Source organism: Giraffa tippelskirchi, chromosome 8 (genome assembly GCF_054371585.1).
Source record: "Giraffa tippelskirchi isolate mGirTip1 chromosome 8, T2T-mGirTip1v1.2.pri, whole genome shotgun sequence".
Classification (NCBI taxonomy): Eukaryota; Metazoa; Chordata; class Mammalia; order Artiodactyla; family Giraffidae; genus Giraffa; species Giraffa tippelskirchi.
In genome coordinates, this window is record NC_137282.1 from 153,507,299 (window position 1) to 153,533,250 (window position 25,952).

The 25,952-nt window shown below is 40.8% G+C and overlaps 1 protein-coding gene across 14 annotated transcripts in view; it reads left to right on the forward strand.

Annotated features, from left to right (window-relative positions):
• Positions 1-25,952, forward strand: part of ATXN1 (ataxin 1) — a 451,903-nt gene that overhangs the window by 297,085 nt on the left and 128,866 nt on the right. For all 14 annotated transcript variants that reach the window (XM_081518164.1, XM_081518155.1, XM_081518162.1 and 11 more), the window contains one exon: positions 13,712-13,840. The gene's annotated coding sequence lies outside the window, so the exon portion shown is untranslated. The remainder of the gene's footprint in view (positions 1-13,711; positions 13,841-25,952) is intronic.

The following is a 25,952-nucleotide window of genomic DNA, read 5'->3' on the forward strand; positions in this document are numbered from 1 at the left end:
TTACCCCACCTTCTTAGAGTTCACTACAGTCTGTCTAGCGAAATGGTGCCTGTTTGAGGATAAGGAATAAAACGATTAGTATCCTCAGGAAAAGAAATCAAAACCATAGGAGTTCGCCTCCAAAAACGAACAAACAAAAATACTTCTGATGGAGAAAGTTGTAGCACAGGAGGATGTGAAGGAGAGTGATGGAAAATGTAGGACTTGAGTGGATCTTGGTGGGTATGCCTTGGATTCTCACCTGTAGGTTGTAAGACTGAGACCCTTACTCTGTTGCTGGTAATGGGATGAGCATCACACTTGGCTCCTGGTGTTCATCTCCAGTTTCTTGCCATGTAAAGTACCCCCCCCCCCCAATGTGATCTTTTGTGTTTTGAATTTCATTGCTGGAAGAGCCTGTTCTTTCAAAGGGCTCTCCTGATTAGGTCAGGCCCACCAAGGATGGGCTTTCTGTTTTAAGGTCAGTTGATTTAGGGCCTTAATTTTATTTGCAAAATCCTTCACAGCAGCAGCACCCAGATTGTGTTTGATTAAATAACTAGGAGAGAGTACGTGTGCAGTAGGGGACTGGGCAATCTTGAGGGCTACTTTAGAATTTTGTCTGTCACAGCACAACTGAAAAATCCAGGGATGAATCTAACTTTTGGCATGGCTGAATCCAAGGATCACTATCACCAGGACTCAGACATCCTGGCTCTCAACCTCGTTCCATGCTGCAGAGCTTCATCCTCATGCGGGCTTCACTGGTGGTAAAAATAGCTCTGTGAGTAGACCATGCTCCCTGATTCCTCTTAGTTCCAGTCAGTCTGAGAAGGGCCTTTGGTTCATGCCCATCCCTACCTAGATCCAGTCATCATTGCAAGAGGGATATGTATTCTGATTCTCCAAGCCTAGATCACATGCCTGTCTTTATTTATTTATTCAAAGTTTATTGAAGTATAATTGATTCACAGTGTTAATTTTCTGCTGTATGGCAAAGTGACTCAGTTGTACATATATGTATATTCTTCTTATATGCATATTCCAGGCCAGAATACTGGTGTGGGTAGCCTTTCCCTTCTCCAGGGGATCTTCCCAACCTAGGGATCAAACCCACATTGCAGACAGATTCTTTACCACCTGAGCCACCAGGGAAGCCCAAGAATACTGGAGTGGGTAGCCTATCCCTTCTCCAGATCTTCTGAACCCAGGAATTGAACCAGGGTCTCCTGCATTGCAGGTGGATTCTTTACCAACTGAGCTATCAGGGATGCCCATAGTTGAGTCACAGTGTTGTAATTTTCTGCTGTATGGCAAAGTGACTCTATTGTACATATATGTATACTCTTTTTAATATCCTTTTCCATTATGATTTACCCAGGGTATTGAACATAGTTCCCTGTACTATATAGTAGAACCTTGTTTATCCATCCTACATATGATAGTTTGCATATGCCCATCTCTGGATCCAAGGCATGAGGTTGACCCAGCCCAAATTACAAAGAAAATAGGGTAAAGGTCATATTCTAGAAAGATGCTGTTCAGGAAAAGTTCTAGTCCTAAATCAAATGAAATTTTAAGGAACTCCTTTATCAAGTATTATAAGAGAGTCAGTTAGGAAAAGGCCACTACATTTAGAAGACAGGAAAGCATTCCTGACCTTTAAAAGAGAAGTTTACTTTTAAAATGTTGAAATCAAGCTCTATGGGTTGAAGAGGTACCTGATGAAATACAGTGTAGAATATATACTACACTTTAACATGTTTTATGGTGAATGGGGGAGATTTGGGAAGGTATCAGAGTCTGGGGAGAGCAATGATTATGTTTGCAGGCTGTGAAGAAGTTTCTGGTAGAGAGGAGAAGACTGAAGGAGAGACAGAGGGCAGAATTGACCCCAACAGGACCTGAGTCAGTAGGAGACAAAGAGCCCCCAAAAGTTTTCCCAGATTTTAAAGTGGTATGGGGTTTTGGAGTGGTTTGGTCATTTGTCACTTCCTTGGAATAAACAGGTATCATTCCTTCCAACGTAATCATCTTCTAGTGATTCAGTTCAGTTCAGTCGCTCAGTCGTGTCTGACTCTTTGCGACCCCATGAATCTCAGCACGCCAGGCCTTCCTGTCCATCACCAACCCCCGGAGTTTACCCAAACCCATGTCAATCAAGTCGGTGATGCCATCCAACCATCTTATCCTCTGTTGTCCCCTTCTCCTCCTGCCCCCAATCCTTCCCAGCATTAGGGTCTTTTCCAATGAGTCAACTCTTCCCATGAGGTGGCCAAAGTATTGGAGTTTCAGCTTCAACATCAGTCCTTCCAATGAACACACAGGACCGATCTCCTTTAGGATGGACTGGTTGGATCTCCTTGCAGTCCAAGGGACTCTCAAGAGTCTTCTCCAACACCACAGTTCAAAAGCATCAATTTTTTGGCTCTCAGCTTTCTTCACAGTCCAATTCTCACATCCATACATGACTGCTGGAAAAACCATAGCCTTGACTAGACAGACCTTTGTTGGCAAAGTAATGTCTCTGCTTTTTAATATGCTATCTAGGTTGGTCATAACTTTCCTTCCAAGGAGTAAGCGTCTTTTAACTTCATGGCTGCAGTCACCACCTGCAGTGATTTTGGAGCCCCCCAAAATAAAGTCTGACACTGTTTCCACTGTTTCCCCATCTATTTCCCATGAAGTGATGGGATCAGGTGCCATGATCTTAGTTTTCTGGATGTTGAGCTTTAAGCCAACTTTTTCACTCTCCTCTTTCACTTTCATTAAGAGGCTTTTTAGTTCCTCTTGACACTCTGCCATAAGGGGGGTGTCATCTGCATATCTGAGGTTATTGATATTTCTCCCGGCAATCTTGATTCCAGCTTGTGCTTCTTCCAGCCCAGCGTTTCTCATGATGTACTCTGCATATAAGTTAAATAAGCAGGGTAACGATATACTGCCTTGACGTACTCCTTTTCCTATTTGGAACCAGTCTGTTGTTCCATGTCCAGTTCTAACTGTTGCTTCCTGACCTGCATACAGGTTTCTCAAGAGGCAAGTCAGATGGTCTGGTATTCCCATCTCTTTCAGAATTCTTCACAGTTTATTGTGATCCACACAGTCAAAGGCTTTGGCATAGTCAATAAAGCAGGAATAGATGTTTTTCTGGAACTCTCTTGCTTTTTCCATGATCCAGCAGATGTTGGCAGTTTGATCTCTGGTTCCTCTGCCTTTTCTAAAACCAGCTTGAACATCTGAAAGTTCACGGTTCATGTATTGCTGAAGCCTGGCTTGGAGAATTTTAAGCATTACTTACCTAGCATGTGAGATGAATGTGGTAGTTTGAGCATTCTTTGGCATTGCCTTTCTTTGGGATTGGAATGAAAACTGACCCTTTCCAGTCCTGTGGCCACTGCTGAGTTTTCCAGATTTGCTGGCATATCGAGTGCAGCACTTTCACAGCATCATCTTTGAGGATTTGAAATAGCTCAACTGGAATTCCATCACCTCCACTAGCTTTGTTCGTAGTGATGCTTTCTAAGGCCCACTTGACTTCACATTCCAGGATGTCTGGCTCTAGGTGAGTGATCACACCATCATGATTATCTGGGTCGTGAAGATCTTTTTTGTACAGTTCTTCTGTGTATTCTTGCCACCTCTTCTTAATATCTTCTGCTTCTGTTAGGTCCATACCATTTCTCTCCTTTATCTAGCCCATCTTTGCATGAAATGTTCCCTTGGTATCTCTAATTTTCTTGAAGAGATCTCTAGTCTTTCCCATTCTGTTGTTTTCCTCTATTTCTTTGCATTATAGTGATTAAGTATACTCAAAAAATCCTTCGTCTCTGTCTGGCTATGTAGTTGACAGAAAGACTTCCGCTCAGAGTAGTGATTCTCAAAGCCTGGTCCTTAGACCAGCAGCATTGGCATTATCTGGGAACTTGGTAAACGTGCAAGTTCTCTGGCCTCACCCCAGACCTACTGGATCATAAATTCGGGGAGTGGGACCCAGAGACACAGTTTCACAAGATCTCCGGGTGTTTCTGATAGCACTTCAAGTTTGAGAAACACTGCCTCAGAGCATGCTCATCTCTCCTTCATATACCACGAGGGTTTCCTTAATGATGGCTTTTGAAAAGCTAGGAAAATCAAGGATAAAGGCTTCTGGTGGTGGTGGAGGGGACTGCACATCTTGAAAAAAGATGGCAACTGTTCAAAAGCCATTAGTGACTAAAAATAGAATAGATTTGAAGAATAGAAGAGAGAAGGGTAAGTTATAATTTAATTGTTCTCAGGTTCATGCAGGGCTTTCATTTGGAAGACAAGCACATAGGACCTCCCAAGTCCCTCCCTGGAGGACAGAGTGAGACGGGTTGACATTATAGCTGAGAGTGGTGCTTCCTTGGGCATAAGGATTAAGTCGTAGAACTGGTTTTGGATATGGATCGTTTAATTTAAATTCAGGCTCTTCTACTTGACACTCTTAGGAGGCTGCAGAAGAAGGGCATGGCAAGGTTTCTTTCATCAAGGAGCTTATAAACTTTTTGAGCCTTTCAAGACTTAAATCAATCCAGTGGACAATAAAAAGACAACATAACAGTGCTGAATTGAAGAGAACCCACGGTAGAGGCTGTAAGTGCTGTGGGCAGTCAGGAGAAGGAGAAATTGACATTGTGTCATTTTCATCCCTGGACAGAGGATGAAACAGTCAGCCTGGCATAATTTCCCAGGTCTCACGGCAGAGTTTTGGACAACTTGGCTTCAACAAGTTTTTCTTCTTGCTCATTCTTTTCTTCCCGAATTTGTGAAAGCTTGTCAGAACTACTGAGTCAAAGTGAGGGTTTGTATTTCATGACTTTGAACTTGAGAGATTGTTGATATTTGGGTTTATAGGAAAAACCAAACGTGTAGGAGATACTACATTTCATCTGGTGTCTTTAGTGAAAAGAGACTCAAACAGAAGTTTGGCTTATTCATTTTCAAAGAGACTTTCAAACTTACTCCATTCATGGAAGAACATGAATGAGCCTGTCTGAGGATGCCTTCATTTTGTAGGATGAAGAAAGCAAATTACTGATTTTCGTTAGTGAAAAAATTAACTCGTACCAATTCTGCAATGGTAGGGAACAAGAAGACAGTTCAGACAAACACAGTATTTCTGAGGCTTTTTATTTCTATACACCTTGCTGCTCCCTGGGTAAATAAACAGATACCAAACTGAGAACCAAAAGAGAAGGCACACCAACACTCTAGAAAGTGGGCAAAAATGCCATTTCATTCCAGGAAAGAAATAATAAAGATGTTGTAATAGTCAAGAAGAAGCCAGCTAATTTGGAACCTAATAAAAGGTAGTCAGAAGTGTTTTGTTTTTTGTTTTTTTTTTAAGAAGTTTACAGGTAATGTGATCTGATTTTAGCACTTTGGGGGGTAGTTCTTAACTCCAGCTGTGGCATGTAGATATGAAGAGGGAGCTTCACTTTACTTCATTGTGATAATGGGGTTATTTATGATGCATTAGGAAGCCACATTAAGTATAATATCTGTACTGAATGATGTTCCCCTAGCGAAAATTACTAGCGTTTGTTGCTCTGATGGCCCAGTAGTTGAAAAGAAGAATCATTTCCTGTTTCAAGATATTGAGAATGGTTCTGTTGATCATCTTTTGATCAAGGAGACTCATTTGAAATAGCCAGGGGGAAAAAGGATGAAATAACAGAAACTAATAGTACAGGTCTAGTGAGATCACATAATGCAGAGGCTGTTTCCTCTACCTAGAAATTTGATGCCTGGTAATTCTTGCTCATCTTTTACTTCTCTATTTAAGTGTTGCTTTTGTAAGAAAGGCCCTCCTTCTAAGTGCCATACCCCATTATACGGTGATTGCAAATCACAATGTTTATTTGTCCTTCTTGATGCCTGTCTGAGTTTTTAATTTTGTGCATATGTTAAAAATAATATACTCTGAGTTTTTAACATCTGTTCCTCTTGAGGCAATGAGGTCCTTAAAGGCCTGGTCCTTTGTCTGTTTTGTTCACCATTATGAACAAAGAACCTGTTGGGTATAGTAAGCACCAAGTAAAAAATGTGTCCAGTGAATGAATGAATTAATAAGAAAGCACTTTGTATACTTGAAACTAATTCAATGTTTTATGTCAGTTATAATCTCTATTTTAAAAGAAAGAAAGCACTTTGTAAACTGAATTCACTATAAAAGTCACAGTTAATTATTTTCATAGAAGACCCCTCCTTTCTCTCTTTAATCTTCACTGTTTTCCCTCCAAATTTTTACTTCTTTAAAGGTCTGCTTCTCAGTGTTTTGCCAGTTCCAAACCTAAGATCTGGTATTATTCATTCTTGCCTTTTTTTTTAAGATAAGAGATCACATTTTTCCCTCAAAAATATTCTTTACCAACCATGCTAATGCTGGGATTCCAATTTTTGTTCAGTGTGCACTTATGACTTTGAAAGGAAAACATGGCTGGTACTTGTGAATGATTTATTTGGGAAGCAAACAAGATTCTAGAGTAGTATTTAACTTCTATTTCTTGTCATCCCCAAAGCCACTCTTGTAAGTCACACTCTGCAAAGGTACACACGTCAAAATACCTTGAATAATATTGGCCCAGGAGAAGTTGTTCCTGGCCCAGTCTTACAGAAGCGGGTGGGGTTGGGGGGGGCGGGGGAAGCAAGAAATCCAGATTCAAGAAATAATTAATGAGATACTGAGAGTAAACTCAATCAGGTCTTTTCTTTAAAAGCAGCAAACAAACAAAAATCACCCAGCCCTTTCCCAGAAGGGCCTCCACGTGCCATGTCTTTTTTTTCCTTTTTACTTCCTCATTTCTTTTCTTTTTTAATTTATTTTTTTATTTAAGGATAATTGCTTTACAGAATTTTGTTGTTTTCTGTCAAACCCCAACATGAATCAGCCATAGGTATATATATGTCCCCTCCCTTTTGAACCTCCCTCCCATCTCCTGCCCCATCCCACCCCTCTAGATTGATATAGTGCCCCTGTTTGAGTTTCCTGAGCCATACAGCAAATTCCCGTTGGCTGTCTGTTTTACATATGGTAATTTAAGTTTCCATGTTACTCTTGCCATACGTCTGACCCTCTCCTCCCCTCTCCCCATGTCCATGAAGTCTGTTCTCTGTCTTTTTCTCCATTGCTGCCCTGAAAATAAATTCTTCAGTACCATTTTTCTAGATCCCATATATAGGAGTTAGAATATGATATTTATCTTTCTCTTTCTGACTCACTTCACTTTGTATAATAGGTTCTAGGTTCATCCACCTCATCAGAACTGACTCAAATGAGTTCCTTTTTATGGCCGAGTAATATTCCATGTGTATATGTACCACAACTTCTTTATCCATTCATCTGTTGATGGACATCTAGGTTGCTTCCATGTTCTAGCTATTGTAAATTGTACTGCAATGAACAATGGGATACATCTGTCTTTTTCAATTTTGGTTTCCTCAGGATATATGCCTAGGAGTGGGATTCCTGGGTCATATGGTAGTTTTATTCCTAGTTTTTTAAGCAATCTCCATACTGTCTTCCATAGTGGCTGTGTCAGTTTACATTCCCACCAACAGTGCAACAGCATTCCCTTTTCTCCACACCCTCGCCAGCATTTATTGTTTGTAGACTTTTTGATGATGGCCATTCTTACTGGTGTGTGGTGATATCTCATTGTAGTTTTGATTTGCATTTCTCTGATAATGAGCGATATTGAGCATCTTTTCATGTGTTTGTTAGCCATCTGTATGTCTTCTATGGAGAAATGTCTGTTTTGGTCTTTTTCCCACTTTTTGATTGGGTTGTTTGTTTTTCTGGCATTGAGTTGTATGAGCCGCTTGTATATTTTGGAAATTTATCCTTTGTCAGTTGTTTCATTTGATATTATTTTCTCCCATTCTGAGGGTTGTCTTTTCAGCTTCCTTATAGTTTCCTTTGCTGTGCAAAAGCTTTTAAGTTTAATCAGGTCCCATTTGTTTACTTTTGTTTTTATTTCCGTTACTCTAGGAGGTGGGTCATAGAGGATCTTGCTTTGATTTATGTCATCGAGTGTTCTGCCTATGTTTTCCTCTAAGAGTTTTATAGTTTCTGGTCTTACATTTAGGTCTTTAATCCATTTTGAGTTTACCTTTGTGTGTGGTGTTAGGAAGTATTCTAATTTTGTTTTTTTATATGTAGCTGTCCAGTTTTCCTAGCACCATTTATTGAAGAGGCTCATTTTTGTATAGCTTTAACACAGCAAAGGAAACTATAAGCAAGGTGAAAAGACAACCCTCAGAATAGGAGAAAATAATAGCAAATGAAACAACTGACAAAGTATTAATTTCCAAAACTAATTGTATATTCTTTGCCTCCTTTGTCAAAAATAAGGTACCCATAGGTGCCTGGGTTTATTTCTGGGCTTCCTGTCTTGTTTCCTTGATCTATATTTCTGTTTTTGTGCCAGTACCATACTGTCTTGATGACCATAGCTTTGTAGTATAATCTGAAGTCAGAAAGGTTGATTCCTCCAGCTCCATTCTTCTTTCTCAAGACTGCTTTGGCTATTCAGGGTCTTCTGTGTTTCCATATGAATTGTGAAAATTTTTGTTGTAGTTCTGTGAAAAATGTCATTGATAATTTGATAGGGGTTGCATTGAATCTGTAGATAGCATTTGGTAGTATAATAATTATCACAATATTGATTCTTCCTACCCAGGAACATGGAATATCTCTCCATCTGTTTTATGTCATCATTGATTTCTTTCATTAGTGTCTTACAACTTTCTTTTGTCTCTTTAGGTAAGTGTATTCCTAGATATTTAATTCTTTTTGTTGCAATGGTGAATGGGATTTATTTCTTAATTTCTCTTCTGATTTTTCATTGTTAATATATAGAAATGTAAATGATTTCTGTGTATTAGTTTTGTATCCTGCAACTTTGCTAAATTCCCTGGTTAGCTCTAGTAATTTTCTGATTCTATCTTTAGAGTTTTCTATGTACAGTATCATATCATCTACAAATAGAGCTTTACTTCTTCTTTTCCTTTTATTTCTGTTTCTTCTCTGACTGCTGTAGCTAGGACTTCCAGAACTATGTTGAATAATAGTGGTGAAAGTGGACACCCTTGTCTTGTTTCTGATCTTAGGGGGAATGCTTTCTGTTTTTCATCATTGAGAATAATGTTTGCTGTAGGCTTGTCATATATGGCCTTTACTATGTTGAGGTAGGTTCCTTCTATGCCCATTTTTTTAAGAGATTTTGTCATAAATGGGTGCTGAATTTTGTCAAAGGCTTTTTCTGCATCTGTTGATATTATATGGTTTTTATCTTTCAGTTCCTTAATATGGTGTATCATATTGACTGATTTGCATATATTGAAGAATCCTTGCATTCCTGGAATAAACCCAACTTGATCATGGTGTTTTAGCTTTTTGATGTGTTGCTGAATTCTGTTTGCTAAAATTTTGTTGAGGATTTTTGCATCTATGTTCATCAGTGATGTTGGCCTGTAGTTTTTTTTGTGTGTTGTCTTTGGTTTTGGTATCAGGGTGATGGTGGCCTCGTAGAATGAGTTTGGAACTGTTCCTTCCTCTGCAATTTTTTGAAAGAGTTTTAGAAGGATAGGCATTAGCTGTTCTCTAAATGTTTGATAGAATTCTCCTGTGAAGCCGTCTGGTCCTGGGCTTTTGTTTTTGGGGAGATTTTTGATCACAGCTTCAATTTCAGTGCTTGTAATTGGGTTCATAATTTCTATTTCTTCCTGGTTCAGTCTTGGAAGATTGAACTTTTCTAAGAATCTGTCCTTTTCTTCCAGGTTATCCATTTTATTGCCATATAGTTGTTCATAATAGTCACTTATAATCCTTTGTATTTCTGCATTGTCTCTTGTAATCTTTTTCATTTCTAATTTTGTTGCTTTGATTCTTCTCTTTTTTTCTTGATGAGTCTGGCTAAAGGCTTGTCAATTTTGTTTGTCTTCTCAAAGAACCATTTTTTAGTTTTATTAATCTTTTCTATTGTCTCTTTCATTTGTTTTTCATTTATTTCTACTCGGATCTTTATGATTTCTTTCCTTCTACTAATTTTGGGGTCTTTTTGTTCTTCTTTTTCTAGTTGTTTTAGGTGTAAAGTTAGGCTGTCTATTTGATGTTTTTCTTGTTTCTTGAGCTAGGATTGTATTGCTATAAACTCTTAGAACTGCTTCTGCTGCACCCCATAGGTTTTGAGTTGTCATGTTTTCATTGTCATTTGTTTCTAGAAATTTTTTGATTTCTCTTTTAATTTCTTCAATAACCTGTTGGTTATTTAGAAACGTGTTGTTTAATCTCCATGTGTTTGTGTTTCTGACAGTTTTTTTTCTTGTAATTCATATCTAGGCTCATAGTGTTGTGGTCAGAGAAGATGCTTGATACAATTTCAATTTTCTTAAATTTACTGAGGTTTGATTTGTGACCCAAGATGTGGTCTATCCTGGAGAATGTTCCATGTGCACTTGAGAAGAAGGTATTTTCTTCTGCATCTGGATGGAAGATATCCTGAAGATATCAATGAGATCCATCTCATCTAATGCATCATTTAAGACGTGTTTCCTTACTAATTTTCTGTTTTGATGATCTGTCTATTGGTGTGAGTGGGGCGTTCAAGTCTCCTACTATTATTGTTTTACTGTCAATTTCTCTTTGTATGTCTGCTAGTGTTTGTCTTGTGTATTGAGGTGCTCCTATGTTGGGTGCATAGATATTTGCAATTGTTATGTCTTCCTTTTGGATTGATCCCTTGGTTATTATGTAGTGTCCTTATCTCTTGCAATCTTTATTTGAAGGTCTATTTGTCTGATATGAAGATTGCTACTTCAGCTTTCTTTTGCTTCCCATTTGCATGGAATCTGTTTTTCCATCCTTTCACTTTAAGTCTATATGTGTCTTTAGGTCTGAAGTGGGTTTCTTTTAGACAGCATATATATGGTTCTTATTTTTTTATCCATTCAACTAGTCTGTGTCTTTTATTTGGAGCATTTAATCCATTTACATTTAAAGTAATTATTGATATATATGTTCCTATTGCCATTTTTTAAATTGTTTGGGGTTGATTTTGTAGATCTTTTTGCTTCTCTTGTATTTCTTGACTATATAAGTCCCTTTAACATTTGTTGTAAAGTTGGTTTGGTGGTACTGAATTCTCTTAACTTTTGCTTGTCTGAAAAGCTTTTTATTTCTCCATCAAGTTTGAATGAGATTCTTGCTGGGTAGATTTTTCCCTTTCAATACTTTAAAAATATCCTGCCATTCCCTTCTGGCCTGCAGAGTTTCTGCTGAAAGATCAGCTGTTAAGTGTATGGGGTTTCCCTTGTATGTTACTTGTTGCTTCTCCCTTGCTGCTTTTAATATTCTTTCTTTGTGTTTAGTCTTTGTTAGTTTGATTAGTATGTGTCTTGGCATGTTTCTCCTTGGGTTTATGCTGTATGGGACTCTCTGTGCCTCTCAGACTTGATTGACTGTTTCCTTTTCCATGTTGGGGAAATTTTCAACTATAATCTCTTCAAAAATTTTCTCAAACCCTTTCTTTTCCTCTTCTTCTGCTGCTGCTGCTAGGGCGCTGCAGTCGTGTCTGACTCTGTGCGACCCCAGAGACGACAGCCCACCAGGCTCCCCCGTCCCTGGGATTCTCCAGGCAAGAACAGTGGAGTGGGTTGCCGTTTCCTTCTCCAATGCATGAAAGTGAAAAGTGAAAGGGAAGTTGCTCAGTCGTGTCCGACTCCTAGCAACCCCATGGACTGCAGCCTACCAGGCTCCTCCATCCATGGGATTTTCCAGGCAAGAGTACTGGAGTGGGTTGCCATTGCCTTCTCCGCCTCTTCTTCTGAGACTCCTATAGTTTGAGTGTTGGTACGTTTGATATTGTCCCAGAGGTCTCTGAGACTATCCTCGGTTCTTTTCATTCTTTTTTACTTTATTCTGCTTTTCAGAAGTTATTTTCACCATTTTATCTTCCAGCTCACTAATTTGTTCTTCTGCTTCAGATATTCTGCTATTGATTCCTTCCAGAGTATCTTTAATTTCAGTAATTGTGTTGTTTGTCTTCTGTATGTTTATTCTTTAATTCTTCTAAGTTTTTAATTGATTCTTGCATTTTCTCCATTTTGTTTTCAAGGTTTTTGATCATCTTTACTATCATTATTCTGAATTCTTTTTCAGGTAGTTGGCCTATTTCCTTTTCATTTATTTGGACTTCTGTGTTTCTAGTTTGTTCCTTCATTTGTGTAGTATTTCTCTGCCTTTTCATTATTTTTTTCTAACTTACTGTGTGTGAGGTCTCCTTTTCCCAGGCTTCAAGATTGAATTCTTTCTTCCTTTTGGTTTCTGCCCTCCTAAGGTTGGTCCATTGGTTTGTGTAAGCTTCGTATAGGGTGAGATTTGTGCTGAGTTTTTGCTTGTTTGTTGGTTGGTTTGTTTTTCCTCTGATGGGCAAGGCTGAGTGAGGTGGTAATCCTGTCTGCTGATGATTGGGTTTGTATTTTTGCTTTGCTTATTGTTTAGATGAGGTGTCCTGCACAGGGTGCTACTGGTGATTGAGTGATGCCCAGTCTTGTATTCAAGTGGCTTCCTTTGTGTGAGTTCTCACTATCTGATCCCCCCCTAGGGTTAGTTCTCTGGTTGTCTAGAGTCTTGGAGTCAGTGCTCCCACTCCAAAGGCTCAGGGCTTGATCTCTCTCCAAAGACCAGCCTAGGTCCAATCTACCAAGAGGAATTTCACCTGAAATGAAAGGGCCTTTACTTGAGTTCCAAAAACCAGTGCTCGAGAACACAATGAAGATCTCTGACTCAGCGGATACTCAGTATTGCCTGCCACGTGGACAGGCCTCCTTGGATTGCAACAGATGACTAGAGGGTCTGTCCTTGGCAATGGTCAGCAGAACTCCACATACCACTTCTGTCGTGTTATCCTTGGTGGGTGGAAATGGCAGATGGCCAAGTAGAAAATTTCACAGCCCTGCAAACATCAGCACACTAAACACTGCAGACCAGCAGTGCAAGGGAGCTGGGTGGTATGGACCAAATAATCGTGTCCCCTGCACATGCCTTCCTTATTAGTTTTGGTCGCCTCTTCCTCTTCCCTTCCTGTTCCAAGGCTTTACTTTCTTTCTCCCTGAGATTCCAGACAGCTCTGTTTCCTGCCCTGTGAACCCCTTGACCGCTAGGTGGAAGGAGAAACATTTGGATGCTTGGGTGTGCCGATGATGGTTGATTGTGGGTGCCTTGCCAAAGCTGACTTTTATATTCTGGCTCAGAGCTAAGCTACAGTTTTCTGACGGCGAATAATCCTTTGTGTTTACGAGGCGCCTTTCTTCTTGGGAACTTGGAGTGCTTTGCCAAAGTGTTCTTATTGATCTTCCCAACAACTTGGCAAAAGGTCATAGTCCAGGCATCCGCCTTTTTGCAAGAGCGTCAACTCGGGTGGCTTATTTTGAGGCCATGTTGCAAGTTTGCATCTCAGCTGGGATTGCATCTGAAGTCTCCCAGAATTGGCTTCCACTTTGGGGTGGGGGTGGGGGAAAGGCTTGGCTGCACCATACCGTCTCCTGGGGCAAGAGCAAAAATATCGCATTTCCTTTTTAAGCAAAGTGTACTGGAAAATGGTCTTTGGTGAATTACCCATCAGTCTAATTGATCTTCATTTGTTGCAATAACAAGGGATTTGACGGAGTATTCAACTTTTTATTTTTTCTTCTGTTCCCATGCTAGGTACTTCTCCTTTCCCTGTGAAAGGAAGAAAGAACACACCTGGGCCCAGGAGCACTCCAGCTTCTTGTGGGAAGTCTCCATGGTGAAGTACAAGCTGGGGCTACCTGTGAACCGCGCACAGTGAATGTTGTAAGTTAACAAGAGTCGAATCTGCACTGGCTTGCCTTGCAGCGGTTTGTGAATCACTGGATGCTCGAGCCAGGGTGCTGAAAACGTGTTAGCATTAGCTCTAGGTGATCTTCCAATTAATTTCTTCTTCTTCTTCTTTTTTTTTTAGGGGAGAGGTTCTGTTGTTATTTGCTGTGAACTTGACTTTCTTAGCTTCTGTTGGGCACTGCTCATTCTCTCCTTCTGGAATAAAAGGGTGGAAGACAGTGATTATTTCAGCGTAGGGCCAAGTTTATAGCAGCCTCTTTAAACCCGGCTCTGCAGTTCTTTTAGGTTAGTGGATATGGGGTAAAACCTTTCAGGCTAAGGACTCCCAACCGGGGAATCATACCCTGTCATTATTTTATTTACATGGAGTTTTTTATTGGAAGGAAATATGTTTCTGGTGTTCAAAAATCTGAGGTATACAAGCTAGTACAGTCAGCTCTTCAGGGTGCTTCTCTTGCTTAAAACTGGCTGATTTATTGGTTTTTGTCAGGCTACTGGGTTGGGATTTTGAGATTAGTGATTTCTGCATGTCAGCTGCTGGTCACCTTTCATGAGGAGGTATAGGATCCAGTAATTGAGGAGAAGGCACACTGTGGGCTTCCAGAAGCTTTAGTTTACCACGAAACTTAAGGGTTTGCTCAGCTCTGCTGCTTTCTGGAGATTTTACCTCATTACTAGACCGTGTCATAAGAAAAACTTGCTTAGAAGAGTTTTGACCAGGAAAGATTAAAACTACAGGAAATCCAGGCTGGCCTATGAACATATTACCTTCACATTTTAGAACATGAAGAGCCATCTTTGACTAGGTGTTTTTTTGTGTGTGGAAATATCTATCATATATATTTGTGCACATACATCTTTATATATTTGTGTGTATGTGTATTATAATAAATATGCATTTATATATAATACACATATATGTATGTGTATATATATATATAAATAACTGTGCATTAAGTTTTCAGTTTCTTAATAACTTGGTCAGGAAAGTTTTTCAGGCATTTATTACCTTTTTCTTTCCAGTTCCATAAAGAATTTTGAGAGAGCAAGGTGCAGCGATATGAGGGCATGTATCAGGGAGAAAAAGCATTTACCACTGAAAAGAAAAATTTCCACTGAAATTTTATTTCTTGGTTTTCTAAAAATTTGTATTAAATATGCATATTTATCCATATTTCCCAAGGGTTAAATAGTCATATTAAAATAAGCTTATTGAACTCAAGAACTCCCAGTGCTTCAGCGTAAGTGGGTGACGGGGGATGCTGGTGTTTTCATGGATTCTCGTTTTGTACGTATGATCACATCGGTTCTGGTGGAAAGTACAGGGCTCCTGGAATTATTGACCTCAACCCTATTCCTGGTCCTAAGGTCAAGTAAGTTTGCAACCTTGGGCAAGTCACTGACCCCTGCAAAGTGTTGGTTTATAAGTCTGTGTTGCTCTGTGTTGCTTGTTTATTGATGAGTCTCCATCTTAGTTTGGGGTCCCCACAAGCAGCAGAATCTTATTAAAAAAACTCTTATTCTAAAAGTTTCTATCACTGTTCAGGAATAATTTGGAGGCCCTATTAGATCTGGGTCCTACTATAGCTGTATGTTTTTCTAGAAAGTATTTCCCAATCAGGTAGCCAACAGAATGCACTTCTGACGATGTTTTTTTTAAGCATCTTTTATCCTAGGAAACAAGCATCATATGGTAAAGTGCTGTAGGTTTCAGGTTACATTTAAAAGAACAGTGCAGTTACTATAATCAAGATAGCTTTTGTTTTGAATCTGGTGGTATTTGTTTTTGTTTTAAACCATTGCTTTGAACTGCTCATGTGATACCCTGTCAGACCTCAAACATTAAGTGAGGTTTTCAAAGACATTTTAGAGTGTAAACCTTAAGATGCCACAACTTAAAGTCATTTAAAAATCCTTCTGTAAACAGAATGGGTTGAGCTAGAGGAAGAAAATGCTCAATTCTTTTGAACTCCAAAGGACTTTTTCTTCCAAATAGCATTCACTTGGGGAGGTGGGGGAAGTCCCAGTTTTCTTAGTAAATTTTGAAGTTAGTAACCTTTTGCAGTCTAGCTATATTTTTACACCACTGAGTTAATATTTTCTCCTTATTTTGGTATCCTGGTGCCCCAAGGCCATGCCATTATAATAGAGAAGGCAAGAGATTTTCCAAAGGACATGAGCTTGCATGTAGATGGGGTATGGTAGTGGGTAGATGAACATGTTAGTAATAATCATGGCAGCCACTGGAATTAGTGGTGTCCATCTTTAGCAGCTTGTTGCCCCAGACTCACTACCTTTGTAGTTCTCTGCTTGTCCCCATTATCCACCTGTCAAATGCCACTGTGGTTCTTGCAGATGGACTTTGCTCCTCAAAGTGTCTCAAACTGGCCCTAAGGTGTAGTATCTTGTACAAAGAGGAGAGGCAAGAAAACTGACCTAGGAGTTGGGAGACCTGGATTTTACCCGTGGTGCTGCAATTAACCCTAGAGCCTTGAGGACCCATTTTATCTTGAGTAACATGAGAAGATTGAGTGCAGTGAGCTCTGATGGTTCTTCTAAAGACTCTAACATTGCTTCGAGTATCAGCCTTGGATGAGGCAGGCTGAATATTCATTTTCCCCTGTTTGGCCTCTAAAAGTCAGTGATCTGGTACAACTTCAATTTATTAATCCAAGAGCATTTAAAACATTGAGCACAGTCTTGTGGTTAAAAAACAAAAGAATTATTGTGTGTGTTGCCGCGACACTACCCTTTGCAGAGGATCCTCCCAGGGACCATGTGACAGTTGAAAGGTGTTCACTTGGGCACTTTTTCTAAGAAGACAGTTTTAGTCATTTAAATTTAGGATCCATACTCATTGGTCTTTTTGAAAATTAAATATGCACCACTTTTGAAATTTAACTTTTGAAAAATAATCCACCTCTGTTCTCAAATATTACTTAGTATATAAGCAAGGAGGCCATGATCTGTAATTTTCTTCTGAGCTTCTTTGCTTTCTTGAGTAGATCTTCTCCAGCTGCCTCTTTTAAGCAGCCTTCCCCGACCTATATAAAGCAGCACCCTGTCCCTCTGTGCCCTCTAGCCCAGGGGTCCCTAAACTTCAGGATCTAGTGCCTGATGATCTGAGGTGGAGCTGTTGTAATAATAATAGAAATAAAGTGCCCAGTAAATGTAATGTGCTTGAATCATCCCCAAACCATCTGCCACCCCCTCCCCTGGTCTGTGGAAAAATTGTTTTCCATGAACCACTCCCTATGCCACCAAGGTTGGAGACCGCTTCTCTAGCCTGCTTTCTTTTTTTCTTTTAAGCACCTTACATATTATACATGCATTTGTTAATTGTCCATCTCCCAGCTAGACAGTAAGATCCATGAAAACGGGGATGTTGTTCTTATTATTTTCCTGGTGAATCCACAACACCTAAAATGCTGCTTGTCCTGTAGTGGGCACTCAGTAAATATTTGTTGAGCCACTAAGGACAGAGTGAGCCTATGCCTGGGTTTCTCCTGTGTGAGCCTAAGCCATTCAGAAAAGAACCAAAAACATGGTTCTTGTGCAAATGGCTTCAATCTGATGGTAGTTTGGTCAGGTAGAGAATGACATGCAAAAACTAGTTCACTGTCTTTTCCTTAGAAGTAGACGTCAAATGTTTACAGTGTATATGTCAGTGTGGGAAAGGAAGCTGTTTGTTTTAAAAAAGGCTTTAGGGAACTATCAATAGAGTTTGGGGATTTTCTCATACTTAAATTCTGCCCTCTGTGTGTTTCCTCTCCTCTTCCATTTGAGTGGTTTGCTTTACGGGTTGTTTGTGAGCAGCCTGCCCTGGCATTCTGTGAAAGATGGGGTGTTGTGTCTTATAATCCCATTATTTTATCACCGTTCGTGTTTTCCTTGATTTCCTAAGTGAGAGATGGGCTTGGCATGTCTGGTCTACCTAGAAACTCACCATTTACTGAATAGCCTCATTTTCATTTTCTTTCCTATTGAGAGGTACATATTTTGGAGTGAAAAGGTAGTGAGCTGATACAAATTGAGTCCATTGAATGTCTCTCTGGCGGGAAGGGAGAAACCGACAATCGCTTTCTTAGGGAGGCATCGTCTTCTGTGGCTTTTGAGGATAGCAGGTATCAAGGTTTCTTGAATTTTTTGTTTATCAACCCCCTTTTCAGAGTGCAGGAGTTATATTATTCCTGGGAAGAAATGGAAAGACTAAAATAAACACCTCTGTGCCTATTTAGACAGCATTATGCTGTCTTTATAAGCTTTGAAAAATGGGAACTGAATTTCTAGTCTCCAGAGTGAAAGAATTACACATACACACTCTAATCAGAGCGATTTGGGAATTTCCCTATGTGTCTGTCAATTTGTACCTTTTAGATTTGCCATCTGTGATACCAATTTTTTTTTATGATCTCTAGTGCTATCGTAGAAAAAAAAAACTAGAGTCGATAAAAGGGATCAGAAGGGAAGAGATTTTACTATTAGATAAATGAGGGGAAAATCTCATTTTTTAAAATCTTTGCTTATAATGACCCTGCCAGTTGATCCGCATGTTATGAAGGCAAAGAGGCTCTCCTATTTCATGCAAGCACTCTGGGTATTCTTTATGTAGCCTCAAGTCTTCTAGAGTTTTCTCTTTCACCCATTTCTTTCCCTTTCCCAAACTTCCTCCAGTTGCTTCTTATAGATGGCCTCACTCATTCCTGGCCATTGCTGCCTTGCGGCGGGTGGTGGTGTTGGAGGCTCTGCATGAGCTGCTAAGAACTGAGAATTGATGTCAGCCCGACTTCCTGAGTTGCTTGGCCGAGGGCAGCCTATTCCAGGCGCACCTATGTCCCTCGACATCATCTTCCCCACCTGCGCGGCCTACTTGCCTTAGCATCCCAGAGAGGAAAAGAAATTCCCGGAGCGCTCAGCAGTTGCGGAAGGAAAAACGTCCATATATCTTGTACAGTGTTTTTGTCCTGTAAAGGAATGTGTCCATAGCCGGTCAGACTGCTTTCTAATGGAGTAGTGCTAAAGCAAAAAGGTTTTATGTTCTATTTACTGTTTCGAATTCACTGACTGGATCTTATTTATGAAAAGACTGGTGTGTGCCAAGGTGTGCTCAGGTCTGTGAGGGAGGCAGGGGTGAGTCATCTGCATTCACTGCCCTCTGGGATTTCCCTCCCACCGTGCTGGTCAGTGCTGGTCAGCACAGAGTCAGTGCTCCGAAGGGGGTGTGAGTAAGAGTCCTGAGACTCGGGTTTTCAGAGGAGGAAGGATTCACGGACAGTTGAGCATCTGAATTCGGCCTTGAAACAGGGGTTGGATTTCAACCCCATGTATGTGTGTGTTTTGAGAAGGTGAGAGAGCGAGAGAAGATAACACGAGTCTTTTTGTTTAACTGCTTCTGCACCGGGCAGGTGAGACCGCAGAACCAGAAGCATCACTCCACGAGGAACGCTGTGCCATGACCACTGATCCAGACGTAGAGAGGGGGCATAGAGCACGTGGGACCCATTCCTCTTTGGAGTCATTTTATGTATTTATAAGTAATAGCTAAAGCGAGAACTTGGGCCACTTAAAGAGGCGGTACCTCCCCAACCTGTGTAAAATGTAGTGTTTTCAACTGAACATCAGACCGAAACCACACCCAGAACTAAAAATGTGTTTTTCAAGTTGAGTGCCTTTGAAGCGCTCGCTGTGGAAGAATCTGTATACACAGAAGGCAGGGCGAGGATGACTGGATGGGGGTGATGCCCAAGAAGGGGAATCTTAAGCTGCTGCAAATTCTTCCAGACAGAGATCAAATCATTCTCCTACTTGGTAACTTGGAGACTGATCAGCTCTACCATCTTTATTATAAATATATATGACTATGATGGTCATGTATAAATATGACTGATGTATGTCTTTCTCTATATCATATCATAGTATTATTTTCATCCTTCCTCTAAAAGACTGTTGTTTCTCTTTTGTGTTTTTAGAGGAAAGAGTGAGGCACAGATAGAAACTAAGGGACATCGTTTTGTCATAAAGCCAAAACAAAATCTGATGGTTCTTACCAGCAAACATATCAATTTTGGGGACAGATGTATAAAGACAAATGAATAATTTCACCCTTAATATCCCACATTTTTAACTTTTGTGAAACAATCATTTTTAAAAAAAGATCAGTTATCCCTCCCTCAACATATATTCATATTAAATTTCCAGTGCTAGCTATGTAATAAAAGACCGTAGGCGGACTTGTAGAGTGAAAGAATGAATCCATCTTCTCTGTGTCCTGAGGATTTTGTTAACCTTTTGCAGACCGCTGAATAAGAATGTTATATAATTATTTTTAAAGAAAAGTCTTTTGCAACAAATGTAAGCTGCTTTTAAGGTGAGATAGTAAAATTAGCTGTTTGACATCTGTGTTGGAGGATGTTATGTTTCAGTGTCAGTTTTCTGGTTTTTTTTTTTTAGATATTTATTTGGCTTTGCTGGGTCTTAGTTGCATCACACGTGATCCTTAGTTGCAGCACGTGGGATCTAGTTCCCTGACCAGGGATTGAACCTGAGCCCCCTGCACTGGGAGCACAGAGTCTTAGCCAATGGACCCCCAGGGAAGTCCCCAGTTTTCTTTTTGTGCTTCTGTTCTGAAACAACATCCTTAAGTAGAATCCTCCAAAGTGAAAACCCTAATGGGATACAAATGGCAACCTCCTTCAGAATCTTTTTATTTCCAAAACTCAATTAAGTTCTAGTCATGCTCCTTGGACTCTTCAGCATCTTATTCCACCTCTATCTTGCACGTCTTTCCCAATACCTTTATCACACACGTCTTATGACCTTCTAGCCCTTCTGGCCACGAGTGTCTAGCACTAGGACTTGTCCACAGTGCCAACAGAATTCACTGCTTGGGACCCCTGCACAGGTACTGAGCTGTGCTACGTCTTTCATTCTGGACATAAGCCATCCTCACATCGAGACATCGATGTTTTGCATATTTGGAAATGAAAACGCTCTTGCTAAAATTATTTTCTAAAAATTTTTTATTAGGTGGCTCTTCATTTCATTTTTCTTTTTTTGCCCACAGCCTTTGCAGCTTGCATACAACTGAAAATTGTAATTTCTCCAGGGCTAACATCCAAGACTTTGATAGGCAGTCTTCATGCCTGCGGCTCCTATGAGTTGCTGCCCATTCTAAGCATTGTAAGACTTACTTTGCAGAACAAAGAGAACTGGACCCAAAGATCATCCCCTTCTTCTGACCTGGCAAGCCTTTCCTAGTGTCCTTTGTCTTTTCCTCTTTGTTCTCCAAGAAAAGGGAGGGACGAGATTAGGATGCTATTACTCAGAACGGGGACAGCTATTGCCTGTGCAAACAGACTTTTCCCTTCCCTTTCTTTGGCAACTTCAGTTGTTCTACCTGTTTCTGGCTCTCCTTCTTCCACTGTGAACAACCTTTCTCCCTCGCCCCACTTTCAGGAGACTAATAAATTAAATATACAAGTGTCCGTGGGTTCCTGTGAATCTACCAGCTCACATAATTCAGAATAGTCATTCAACCTCTATCTTCAGTGAGGTTTCTGCCCTTTCTCTGTCACCACCGCATCAAGCACATGTGTAGATTAAGGGTAGTACGTCGAGGTGAGAGCTCTCTGCTGGGTCATGTTAGTCTGTCACTCCTTTAGTGGAGCAGATTAGCTGCCAATTGGTATCTTGTTGCTGTCATTGGAGTTTGCAGTCCAGGTTCCCAGCTCTGCTGGCGATCTATTTCTGAGCCCCAGCGATGACGCCAGTTGTCCTGGCAACCTGCTGGCTGGCGCATCCCTAAAGGCCAGCAAAGGAATGGCAGTGGACGAGGGTGGCCTCCAGAGGGTTGGAAGGGAGTTGACAGTCAACTTGCTCAAAGAGGATTTTCCATTTCCTTCATCTGGGCCGGCCTCCAGGAAGAAGATGTCCGTATCATGGGAGTGTCACTTGGGACTGTGAACCACATGGTCTTTCTCGTCCAGATAGCGTCCTGTGGAGAATAACAAACTGATTAGTGGCTGATCCAGGCAGAGTGTGGGGACTGCCGGACCAGGGTGCTAGGTGATCTCAGGACATCAGATGGTATCAGTTTTTCTTGTGAATTGGATTAACGTTCCTGTTGTTCATCAGCACTGGTGTTCGGAGTTGGGGACATGGGTAGGTGTTGGGCAGAGTCAGAGGTCAAGAGAGGAGGGTTGAAGGGAAACACCACAGTAGATCTTGACTCCTTGTTTTGTTGACAGGTCTGGCCTAGAAGCAGTTGAGTGTAACTAGAGCTCTCTGACTGGGCTCCAGTAATTATCCATGTTTGCAGCGTGGCAAAGGAGCACCCCTTGTCCTCTTCTCTTTAATTCCTCTCCTTCCTTGATGTCAAATTGAATTGGCACTAAATGACTTGCCCCTCCCTCCTGATTTGGATCCAAAAGAACACAGGAGCTTTCTATCTTAAAGTCCTTCACTTAGTTGGCCTTGCCTTGATTGAGTCTAAAATTGGGCAGTCAGTTGGCAGTGGATGTCTTGGGGACTGCATGCTATAACCATTTCATCAGAGAAGCCCCTGGCCAGTGCCCGTGGCTGACATTTTCTCCTCAGGAATGCATCTGTTTCTGTTGGCATGGAGATGCCAGGATATGTTTCACACATACACAAAAAGCAAAGGTGGGTCTACCTGCAAAATTTGGGTGCTGGGGAGCAAGGGAATCTGGTGAAAGAGATGTCCCCAGAACAGTTGAAACCCACAAATGACATAAAATATTATTAGTACCTTTCATTACTTAAAGAACTTTTTTTGTATTCACAGAGACCTTTTAGTATTTGCTGAGATAATAGCACATACCTGTGTCTTCAGGATGGGGAAGCCAGTTAGGGTGTAACCAGATATTTCTAGCACATTTTATTGTTTGCTGTTTGCATGCTTAGTTTCATCCAGCTCTTTGCAACCCCATGGGGTATAGCCCTCCAGGCTCCTCTGTCCATGGGATTTTCCAGGCAAGAAGACTTGGCGTGGGTTGCCATTTCCTTCTCCAAGGAATCTTCCTGGAGCAGGGATTGAACCTGGGTCTGCTGCATTGGCAGGCAGATTCTTTACCACTGAACCACCTGGGAAGCCCAGCACATTTATACTCAACATATATAAATGCCCCCTTTCATAGCTAGAATAAGGATAAATGTTGAAGATCTGGAACGGAAATTAACAGAAATACTGTTTGGAGGAAAAAAGAAACTCCATGGGAGTTGATTGTACTTTCAGAGCATCCTATGTTTCCAAGATGTTTCTTGAATAAATCAGTTTTGTTTAACAAGCATGTGGTGTGCTCAACCAGGTCATTATTTTAAGTTGTTTAAATTCTCAAAGACATTGTGTGTTTCTCGAACAATAAATACCTCTTAGGTACATTTTGATACAGTGGAGAAGCAAGGTTGATTTTTTTTTTTTAAAGGATCATTATGTAACTCTTAATTCAATATCTGATGCTAAATAGTCATCATTCTTCATGGTACACGGGCAATGAAATCAGCTCTCTCATATTGATATGAATAAGAGATACAGACTGTGAATCACATTAAAGTTGGAAGGTAAAATCCTTCTCTAGGTTGGTTGCTTTTTTAAAAGAAATCTGGAAAAGCAGATGAGAGCCCAATTAGGACTCATGAGCTTCATGCTACTTTTTTTTTTTTTCACAACCTATCTAGATATACAGTAATTGGAAGCATACCTAGTACAGAAAGACTGGGTTATCTCTTCCTCTTGAATTTGTTGTCAGTCACAGAGGTAGGTGTGAATCTAAATATTAATAACTCAAGGAGAAGATCGGGATGTGTGGGGCTTGGTACAGAAGCATCAGACTAAGAATGGACACCTGGGTCTTCTTTCCCTTCCACCCCTGTAAGACCATGGGCAAGCCACTTTCTTCCTCTGTGCTCCTATTCCCATGTCTTCCAAAGGAAGGTAGTTCTTTATTCCATTTGACAGCATCAGATTTAAAGGTATTCATCCAACTAAGGACGTTTGGACTCATAAGTGTAGTGTTAGTCACTCAGTTCTGTCTGACTCTTTGTGATCCCAAGGACTGTACCCTGCCAGGCTCCTCTGTGCATGGAGTTCTCCAGGCTTGAATACTGAAGTGGGTTGCCATTCCCTTCCCCAGGGCATCTTCCTGACCCATGGATCGAACCCAGGTCTCCTGTATTGCAGGCAGATTTGTTGCCATCTGAGCTACAGGGACTCATACCTGGATTCAAATCCTAGATCTGCCGCTCATTAGCTGTGTGTCCCTGAGGAAACTGCCCAGCTTCTCCGAGTCTTACTTACCTCATCTGTAAAATAGGTCTGGTCATGCCTATGCCGCAGAATTGTTGAGAGAACTGAATGAAATAATGTGTGCTAAATATTAGCCCAGAGATTGCTCCCTAGTCACCATGGCAGCTATAATGCTGTTATGATAATAAATTGCACAAAACAAAATTTGTCATGATGTGTTGCTGAAACAAACAGGTGAACAGTTGAAACTTGCTAGTCTCTTGGTTGTGGAGATGTTTCCTCTGTAATGGGAATTGTCATCAACTGTCAGTGTCATTGCATTGCCAGTGAAGTCGGTTATGTCTTGTCAAAGTCTTCTGCTTCTTTGACACGTAGAGTAATTATGATGGTGAACGTGGCAGCATTTGTCAGAATTATCCATGTGCAGAGTCTAAGGGGCCTTGGTATTTTAGGTAAATTTTTTAGCATTAGTCAAACTGAAAGGCACAGTGAGTCGGGAAGAGACACTTGTCTCGTCTCTAAAAAGACGAGGGAGATTCCCAAAAAGCTATTGGTATGAGTGGAGCTCTGAGAAAGAAAAACTACAGTATTTTGATGTAGCCACCATGTCTAGGTGGAGATAGGTGAAAATTACCTGGGCTAATTCTTTGACATTAAAGACAGAATAAGTCAGAAGATGGAGGTATACATCCCTGTATCTTCTTTCAGCAAATATTTACCTGGTGTGTGCGCTAAGGAAAGCTTTCATAACAGCTAAAAAGAGCTTCCAGTCACTGGAAAGAGAGGTGAGAAGATAGGCAATTCCTATCTTTTAGTGGTACCCAAAGGATGCTACGGATGCAAACCAATGTGACATCTTCTGGGCTCAGAGAAGCTTTCACCCCTAGACCTGAAGGACTGACAGGTGTTAACTCAGAAACAAAGTGGGTGTATCATTTGGCATACATATGTAACAAGCCACCCCAGCGTTTAATGACATGAAACAACAAACATGTATTGTGAGCCAGCTGGGCTATTCTAGTCTAGGTAGCTTGACTAGGACTGGTTGGTCCATGATGACCTCACTCTTATGTCCAGCTGTTGTAAGGCTGGTTGGGGGGCAGGACTGTCCCCTGGGACAGCTGGTCCCTCTTCATATGGTCACTCATCCTCCAGGTGGCTAGTCTGAGCTTTCATAATGTGGTCTCAGGGTTCCCAGGAGGAGCAAGAGAGGACAAAGTCTAACACGCAAGTGCTTTTAAACCTCTTCTTGGAAAATCTTTGCTAATCTCCCTGTGGCCAAAGCAAGTCATCTAATAAGTTCAGATTCAAGGGATGGGGGAAACATGGGCATTAACTTTAGTTAATTGCATGGGGGACACTGTGTGCCAAGCTCAGAGACGAGAGAGAATATGCCATCTTGGAAAAGTGTATAGAATCCAGAGTGTCTAGAGCAAAGCCAGGGAGAAGTGTCAAGGGACAGGCCAGATCACCAAGAGCTTCTTTTCAGGAAGCTCTGCGGAGGAGTTTGAAATCTATCTTAAAGACAGGGGCCCTTGAAAGATTGGTCAGCAGGATGTGGACATAATCAATTCCATATGTAAAAACATGGGTGACGGCAAACGTCTAAAAGCATTTGTCAGACTAGGCAATTTGGGGAAGTTTCTAAACTTTCTAATCCCAACCTAGACATCCCAGGGGTCTTTGGAGAAGATGGAAATATTGCAACTGAGAGGTGGTTCCAAGTTGACATGTGCTTTCTAAACAGAGACCAGAAAAGAGGATGCCAAGCCTCCTGGGGTGTCAGGAAGGTCAGAGGCTCAGGTCATGGGCAGTGTCCCA